Genomic DNA, 9,551 nt, shown 5'->3' on the forward strand with positions numbered 1-9,551 from the left:
CGGATAGCTAAAACTATTCTCAACAATAAAAGAACTTTTGGGGGAACCAGTATCCAAATTGGTGTGACCAAAGTTCTTGACAGGAAGCACCTTAAAAGCTTAGTTTTGTTCCTGCTCAGCTCTTCTGAGCTTTTGATAACAGATAGCACCTTAGCTTGTCCTAAGTCAACTTGACATAAGCTAGAATTATCAGAAAGAATGGAACCTCAGTTGAGAAAATGCCTCCATAGGACCTGGCTGTAGTCAAACTTGTGGGGCATTTTCTTAATTAGAGACTAATGGGAGAGAGCGCAGTCAATTGTTGACATGGTCACCCCTGGGCTGGTGGTCCCAGGTTTTCTAAGAAAGCAGGCTAATCAAGTCAGGAGGAACAAGCTAGTAAAGTCACCTCTCTGCTGCCTAAGCATCAGCTTAGGCTCCAGGTTGCTGTTTGGCCCTTGTGTTGACATCTTTCTCTGATGGACTAAGATTTGGAAGGATAAGCTTCCAATTTCCTTTTGGTCATGGATGATGCAACCCACAATATCAATAAGTCTTGGGTAAGATGATTTGCTTAACTAAAGTTTTTCAATATAATGAATAGAAATCTACATTAATTTATCAGGCTTAAAAAGGGTGTATTACAGAAGAGACAAGTGTGATTAAAAGGCATGTCATGAAAAGGTTAAAATGTGTAGTAAACAACATAATAATTTAGGAAAAGCAAAAGCAAATATGACAAACACTTTTAAACCATAAATAAATCATTCTAATAACAAACATTTTAAAAAGCAACTTCATCTTTAAAATCTGCCTTATAATGATAAATGAGCTCACTAAAATTGAAACATTTTAAAGGGAAATGTTGACAATTCACTCTAATTTATTACAAGTTTTAGAAGAGACAAGAATACTTTCAAGTTTTGAAATTATAACTATCCTCAATAAGTATATATATATATATATATATATATATATATATATATATATATATATATATATATATATATATATAAACATGTATGTGTGTTTGTATAAAGTAAGAAAACAAGGAACTCATACAGGTGCAAAAATCCTTACATAGTATTATTTACTGGTTAGATATAGCAATATATAAAAATTTACAATGTTACAAATTTCTTCCCTGAGGAAATCAAGCATCCTTCAATCTTAAAATATAGATGGATAATGCATACATATTTTCAAAATTTGTAAAAATAACATTTTTTAAAGTTTTTGAAATTCATAAATATTAAATAAAACCTACTAATTATTTTTGATACTTAAAAATGAAACTATGTGGGACATTTGGAAATCATCATGCATTAAACTTCTACAAAGCTTGATGCTATAAACTACAACAGATCTAGGCTGCATGGCCTTCCTTGTTATCCTAGAGTATAGACTTGTACCTCATGCTCTGCTACTGAAAACTACAAGCAATTATAACACAATATTAATTCAGATTATATTTTTTACACACACACACACACACACACACACACACACACACACACACACACACCATGACTCATAAATACTCACCAAAGAAATGAACACACTTTTCTAGAGTAGTCACATGAAGTGACCCCAGCACGGTACAGGAACACTGCTCGCTAGTTCTTGCGTTTGTTAGTGTGGTAACCAGGGAGTGAGCCCTACCTTTTTTTTATTTAATATTTTTATTTTCTATATTCTTTGTTTACATTCCAAATGATTTCCCCTTTCCCAGATCCCCCTCTCCCCATATGTCTCATAAAACTTCTTCTCTCCATCACTTCTCCAATCACCTCCCTACTTTTTCTCTGTCCTTATATTCCCTTCCAATGATACATCAATCCTTTCCAGGATCAGGTCCCTCTCCATACTTCTTCATGGGAGTCATTTGTTATGCAATTTGTGCCTTGGGTATTCAGGGCTTCTGGGCTAATTAATATCCACTTATCAGAGATTGCGTTCCATGTGTATTCTTTTGTGATTGGGTTACCTCACTTAGGATGATATTTTCCAGATCAAACCATTTGCCTAAAAATTTTGTGAATTCATTCTAACTTTATTTCTAGATGTTAACTCGACTGAGAAAGGGATGAATGTGGAAAACTGAGTTGACATCAAATATATTGATAAAAGGCAAAGAGTTTTTCATAAGGCTAGCATCCAATTAACAATGAAGGCTCCAATATATTTTGTGAAGTTAAGAGTTCTTTTCCATAGTACAAGATATACTAGTTGAGTGTTAGAAATGAAGAGACAGCCTTATTTTCAGAAAGCACAACTTTTATAGAGATAAAAGTTTTAGGAACATATCTATGAAAATCTAATAAAACAAATAAATTGAATTTGTTAATTCTGCTTCCTGATAACAAGCAACTGAAAATCAAATTTAAAATACAAACTACCAGCAAAGCATGAAATATTAAATACTTGTGGATAACTCTTAGAAAATAGCTTCAAGATCTGTGTACTGTAAAACACAAAACTTGATTCACAGAATCAGAGTTCTGATTAATTGAAACAAGCATACCAGCCAGACTCAGGATTCCACATACTAAATATAAAATATGCCTTGAAAGACCCAACGAGCAGCTGAAAGAGTCAGATGCAGGTATTTGCATCCAACCAATGGACAGAAGCTGCTGACCCCTGTGTTTGAGTTAGGGAAAAGCTGGAAGAAGCTGAGAAGGAGGGCGACACTGTTAGGAGGACCAGAAGTCTCAATTAACAAGGATTCTTGAGGTCTTTCAGACACTGGACCACTAACCAGGCAGTATAAACCAGGTGATATGAAGCCCCCAACATATATGCAGCAGAGGACTGCCGGGTCTGCGTTTAGAGAAGATGCACCTAACTCTCAAGAGACTGGAGGCCCCAGGGAGTTTAGAGGTCAGGTGGGGGTAAGACATCTTCATGTAGATAAGAGTACAGGGAGGTGGTAAGGGATGTGGAAAATTTGGAGAGTGGACCAGGAGGGGAATAAAATCTGGAGTGTAAATAAATAAATAAATAAACAAACGAATAAATAAGCATAACTCTCAGACTTAAGTTCTTGCCTTAACACAATTCTAGTCAGGCTTTCTGTGCACAAGCATGTGCATACACAAATACATAAGTGTATTCTATTATTTGATATGTTAAAAATCTAGAGTACACATTCATAGCAGCCCTATTTATAATAGCCAGAAGCTGGAAAGAACTCAGGTATCCCTCAACAGAAGAATGGATGCAAAAAATGTGGTGTGTATACACAGTGGAGTACTGTTCAGCCATTAGAAAAAAATGAATTCATGAAATTTTTAGATAAATGGAAGGAGCTGGAGAACATCATACTAAGTAAGGTAACCCAGTCTCAATAGATCAGTCATGGTATGCACTCACTAATAAGTGGATATTAGCCTAGAAAATTGGAATACCCAAAACATAATCCACACATCAAATGAGGTACAAGAAGAATGGAGGAGTGGTTCCTGGTTCTGGAAAGACTCGGTGTAGCAGTATAGGGCAAAACCAGAACAGGGAAGGGGTGGATGGGAGAAAAATGGCGAGGGAAGAGGGCTTATGGGACTTTCTGGGAATTGGGGATGTGTCAGAAAAGGGGAAATCATTTGAAATGTAAATAAAAATATATCGAATTAAAAATAAAAAATAAAATAAAATAAAAAAGAAGTTTTATACAATGTACATGGAGAAATAATTTGTTAGTTGTTGAAAATAAGTCAATACATTCTCCTGGGAAAAAAAGAAAGGGTTTCAGTTGAAAGGGGAGGAGACATGAAGAAGGGTAATGAAGTGGAAGTTGTCTAAATATATTATATATATATATATATATATATATATATATATATATATATATATATGTGAAAGTTTCAAAAATAAAAGGTTTTAGAAAATTATTAAAAAGGCTTTTACTCAAAATATAATGAATTTTATTATGTATAAATCTCAATATAAATTTTTGAAATAAATTTTAAGTTCTTCCAAAAAAAAATCTAGAGTACACAAATGTGAGAATAAAAAAAATACAATAAAATACTAAAAAATGCTAAAAAAAATACAAAGTAATATTCTCTGATTTTCAGATTTATTGTAGAGGCACAAGGCTGCCTGTAGCAGGGCTGTGCAAGTTTATGTGCAGATCAGTGAGATGGGCTATAAAAAGGAGGAATTTACTGTAACCAGGAAATCATAGAACTTTAGACTGAAATTCATTTGGGACAAAATAGTTCCAACTTGAATCTTTCCTCTCAAGCCAACTGTGAAGGTTAATATTGTCAGTTTTAGAGAGTCTAGAATCACCCAGGAGACAGTTCTTTGGTTCTGCTTGTGAAAGATTATCCAGACTACACCAACTGACACAGGGAGAGCCATCTTAAAATGTGAAGGCACCTGCTGCATGGCCCCAATTATAAGGTGCTCTGAGGGTAAAGCTTTTGCATTCTTTCCTTGCTCTCTCTTCTTGCTGGTGAGTTCATCACTAGTTTCAGATAATGGATTTGAGCACTTTCTCCTGTACTGTATTCCAATTGATTTATCCCTAGTGGCCTCACAGAAAGTAGAAGTTTTTAATTTAAATGAAGTTAAATGGCAAATATTTCTCTTCTATAAATGGGGAGTTCGGCTATTCTCATCCAGCAGTATTTTTCATACATGCATCCTGCTTGCAGTTTTGTGCTTTATATATTTGTAACCTTCTGTGCTCTAGTTAATGTTAAAATTTATACATCTTTCAAGATCCTCTAGAGGAAAAGAACTGAGAAAGAACATGTGTCAAAAGAGGACTTACTCAATATGTTGGCTTACAAGGTACAGTCTTGTTTATCCAACAGTAGCTGTCTTCACAATGAACAGGCTGAGAACCCAGTACTAGCTCAGCCCATGAGGCTTGAATCCTCAGAAGTCTTAAGCTGGCACTGAAGACCTGGAGAATTCCTGGACAGTTAACAGTCCCCACTAGGTCCTGGAAGAAATTAGGTTTCACCTCAGCACCAGAGACAGCAATGCTGGCAGCAGCTGCAGCAGTGACAATCCCTGGAAAGTGACAGTTATTTCTCAACACATTGTTACACAAGGAAGGGGTATAAATAATATTCTTAATTTTCTGTAACTTCACCCATCTAACATTGAAACTCATATGTTTTTAGTTAAAATTTGCAAACTATTAAAGTCCTAGAGTGTCTACCAGATTGAAGGAATCATGACAACAAAAACTCAGGAGGAATAAAAGCAAGCTTTTTCACTTTTTGTACCATTATTATTTTAAAAGTACTTTTATACTTTTCAACTGAAACTAATTAAGATTCTATGCCACTGGTTAAAAGTACATTCACCAAGTTCAGCAAAGATAAATTAATCACTGAGACACTGGGAATTGACTAAGGGAGAGAGACTCTAGTATGCAGTGAAACTGGGACATCTATTCTCTTTCACAGAATCAATTGCTTATAATTTACCCTCAGAGCTGGCTGAGAAGAAAGGGAAAGTCACAGGATCATTGTCATCATCAACAACTAGGTATTAGTTGGTGACAAAGAAGAAAAAAATGAGTAGCATTGTAAGCAGAGAGACGAGTAAAATAAAATATACAAAGAGAAATTTTATAATCTCGTGGAATGATCACACACACATACACACACAATTACACTCAGTGTATAATTCATTCTCTTTGACATCCCGACTAAAAGAAAGATGTAACTAAATTGTACTGTGACCTTCATTGTCCGTCTTTAGCAATTATAGTCAAATTATAGTTTGGAACCTTGCATGTACTCTAAACTACAATTCTATCCTATTTACAGAGCATTACTTTATGATATAGCAAGTTAAAAATTAAAAAAATATATATGTTTAGGAACTGTTGGCAGGCTACATAGCTCAAGAGATTTGTAATAGGCTACACACTGCCTTTGATTTCTAGGTCATTGCCCTAAATCTATTCTAAATCTATTCTGTTTAGTGATATTGGCTGTTGAAAGTGAAATGAACTGGCGAGTTGAGCTAAGTTTCACAGCCATTTGATTCATCTAGCACCTTTTCCAGTTTGTAGGTAAATAGAATCTATAGTCACCTCCAAGCCTCAATATACAAGTTAAGATATTCAAGTGAAGGGTGTTGGGCTTAAATTGAGATACAATCATTTTTTTGACTGCACAGATTACTAATTTGCTTTCTTTCACCCCTAATTTCTCACATTTTAAACATGCATACAAATGTGTTGATGTGTATGTAGGGAGGGAGTGGGTTTGTGTTTTACTCAATAACACTGTCTCCTTCACTCAATTATTTTATTAAATACTTGATATGACTCCAATGTCAAACATTCCTAGATGGTCCACAAGGGTAGTTACCCTGAATTCACATTATTCTACCTAATCTTATGTTGCACCCATCGCTTACCTATCAGTACATTATTGTTCATTTTAGAAATGAATGATGAAATGGCTTTAGAGACATCAAACAACTTCCTCAAGACACATGGCCTTCATGGTAAGTCCTAAAGCTTGAAATTACTTACTTCCTCATGAGTCAACTGTACTTAGCTTACATTGCTAATGGCTCTCCAACAACTAAATACAAAGAACCTGATGTAGAAAGTAACGAGGAGACAATGAACATAGATAGATATTAACAATACCATTTCAAATGCTAATAGTAGTGTTCAGAATTGGAATTCAGAGACTGGGGAGGACTGATGCTTTTTCTACACAAGCTGGTACAGTAATGACTCTGCAAAAGGTAACATTTAATCAGAAACCTGAATAACAAGAAGAAAACAGATGGCACAAACATGAGCTAAGAGCTTGCCAGGGGAGTCACAAAGCTCTGTGTGGGAATTACCTTGGAATACTGGCAGTGGGTGAGTATCTTGGAAAGAATTGAGTAGGGTATTACCTGTAACAGACCAGTTAGAACTGCAGTGGGATGGAGGATGATCAGGCCCCTAAGGGAATAACTGGGCTGAGGGGAGTTGAGAGCAAGATTCTCAGAAGTAAACAATGAGGAAAACAATGAGGCAAGATACTATGTGGAAACCAATTCATGAAACTTCAGAAAGTAGGAAATGGCAGGGTTAGGCAGAGGAAGAACTCCAACATAAAAGCACATCTCACCTTGCACAGAAAGGGAAAACTCCATACCATGATCCCAGACTGCGGCACAGACTTTCCGTATGCTTATTATTGTGTGTTATTGCTATCGTCAGAAGATAATGGATTCACTTGCTCATGAGGTGTTATATGATGCTTCAGTTAATTCATGACTGTATTGATCCAGTTGGTATACTTATGTCAACCATCATCTCTAAACTGTTTATAGTTGTAGTGTGGACATCTGAAATCCTATTATCTAATTGTTTTTGTATTATATAGTATGATTGTGTCAATGCAATCACCATCTGTAGTAGACCACAACTTATTCTTTCTGTCTGTCTTTGATTCCGAGTTCATTAACTAGTCTCTCTCTACCAATGTCTTCCCAACCCTGTTTACTACTTAGCCTCTAAAATTTGCTACTCTTCTCTCCTATGAGTTTCATAATTAAAGTCATGCAGTAGTTGTCTTTCTGTGCCAAGTGTTGGCTAACTTGGTGAGGAACTCTCGAGAAAACCTTCACTATGTAAAGGTCATGACATCTGCTGTGCTTGTGGGAGGCTCCCTGTGGATGACAGAGTCAGTGTTAACCTGAAGAGGCTCCTTGAAGAGACTAAAATGATCATCTAGCCTCTCTGTAGTTTCTAACATCCCTGGCTTTGAAGTACTCCATAGAAACTCCTTTGAAAGGCTCTAAATTTACGTGTCTATCCAGGCTTAGCCATCAGAATTTGGAAATAATTCTTGTCATATATAAAACTAGAAGGAATATGATGAGAGAAATCTGAAATCTTAGTGGCAGGCACAACTAAAACATTGCCTAGTAAATCCGAATTCTGGAAACTAATACTATGATTGGCAGATTAAATAAGTGATATTTAATTTCATTTGGGCATTATATTTTCAAGTGTACACTTATCAATATATTTTATTCACATGTGTCTGGTCCCAACTTATAAACCTGTCATAATAATTAAATTATAGATACTATCTTAACTTTTCCTTCTGAAAAAATACAACATAAAATATAAAGTATTTTGAAGCAAAGAGTTACAAATTACTTGTCTAAAGGTACAAAACTTAGAGAAACTGACAAATAGTAAAACAGTATTTTACTTAACACTCTGCCCCAATTAGAAGCCAATTAATGTCACTATGATAATTTTACATTCTAGTACTGACAATTGTATTGCATCCTTGAGTATTCAAACACGTATATCATGTCATCATCATAGTAAGGATGTGATGGAAGTTGAAATAATACTAATACTGTTCAACCTTGTATCATACCACATTTGATCCTCCTACAACTCTCTTAAAAGTTTTATTTTTACAATTAAGAAAGAAGATATGTTATTACCTAATAGAACTATTTGCTATTTAAAAGTAAGATCATTTAATACTTTTTTCTTAACCAAATATTATATCATGATGCCTCAGTCCTTGAACACTGCTTGAACTATATTAGGAACTGAAATTTTACCCACAAGAACTCAATAACATTAAGACAAAAAGTGAAAACATGCTCTCATCTTCCATTTCAGAAGGCTGTCTTTATGAGCATCCTAATTTTGCAGTGAAGTTAAGGAGACATGCTAATTCTCATATCATTCCAGGTACATCCCAACCATGCCTTAAACCATGATGCCCATTTGACTCACAAAAAAACAAATATTGGTTTCTAGTAAGGTTCATTTCAATCCTATTTGTATAGGAGGCTGGATCTTCCTGTGGTTGGTGTGCCAATTTCTCTAAGCCTGTGTTTGCCTCGTACTAACTGGGATCCAGTTTAACTGTACCAATACTATACTGCAGAGGTTCTTCTCATATAGCTCTTGTTTTGACCTTGGATATGGTCTCATCATCTAAAACTCCATGAAGAGTTCTTTTAAGATATACCCTGTGAAGTGAGTTTCTTATCCCCATAAGTACTTCTTATCTAGTCAAAGTGAAAACCAAGATTCACCTTCACAATAATTCTACATTATGTCGGTTCTGCCTGAGTAATCTGTCTATTGTTCACAAAGTTATCAGTGTTCTGTCTTCAGGTCACATGTTACAGATTTGCGGAATCAAGATGGGTGATACAATAGAGGTTAACATGGGTATAATAAATACCACTAAAAATTTGCAGAAATCAAGACTATACCTCATTCTGTTTCAGACTCTATAGGTACCCCATAGCTATTGGCTATAAATAGCATTAAGTTCTGATATTAGAATATTAAAGGAGATATATTTCCTAGGACAATTAGGAAAATTTCTGTATTTATATCCTGGCATTCTTAAAATATACATTGCTAATTTATTTACATTTAAAATAAACTCTAGTTTCAGTCACCATGATTGAACTGCCCTTTGCTAGTAGTAAGGCATAAGCACATTTATGTTTTATTCTCATCCTTTGTTATAATAAGACATGTGACTTATCAAAATTTTGACTACAAAGAATATTCTAAGACTGAAACTAACTTTTGTTTCCCATAAAAA

Source organism: Apodemus sylvaticus, chromosome 3 (genome assembly GCF_947179515.1).
Source record: "Apodemus sylvaticus chromosome 3, mApoSyl1.1, whole genome shotgun sequence".
NCBI classification, from domain to species: Eukaryota; Metazoa; Chordata; class Mammalia; order Rodentia; family Muridae; genus Apodemus; species Apodemus sylvaticus.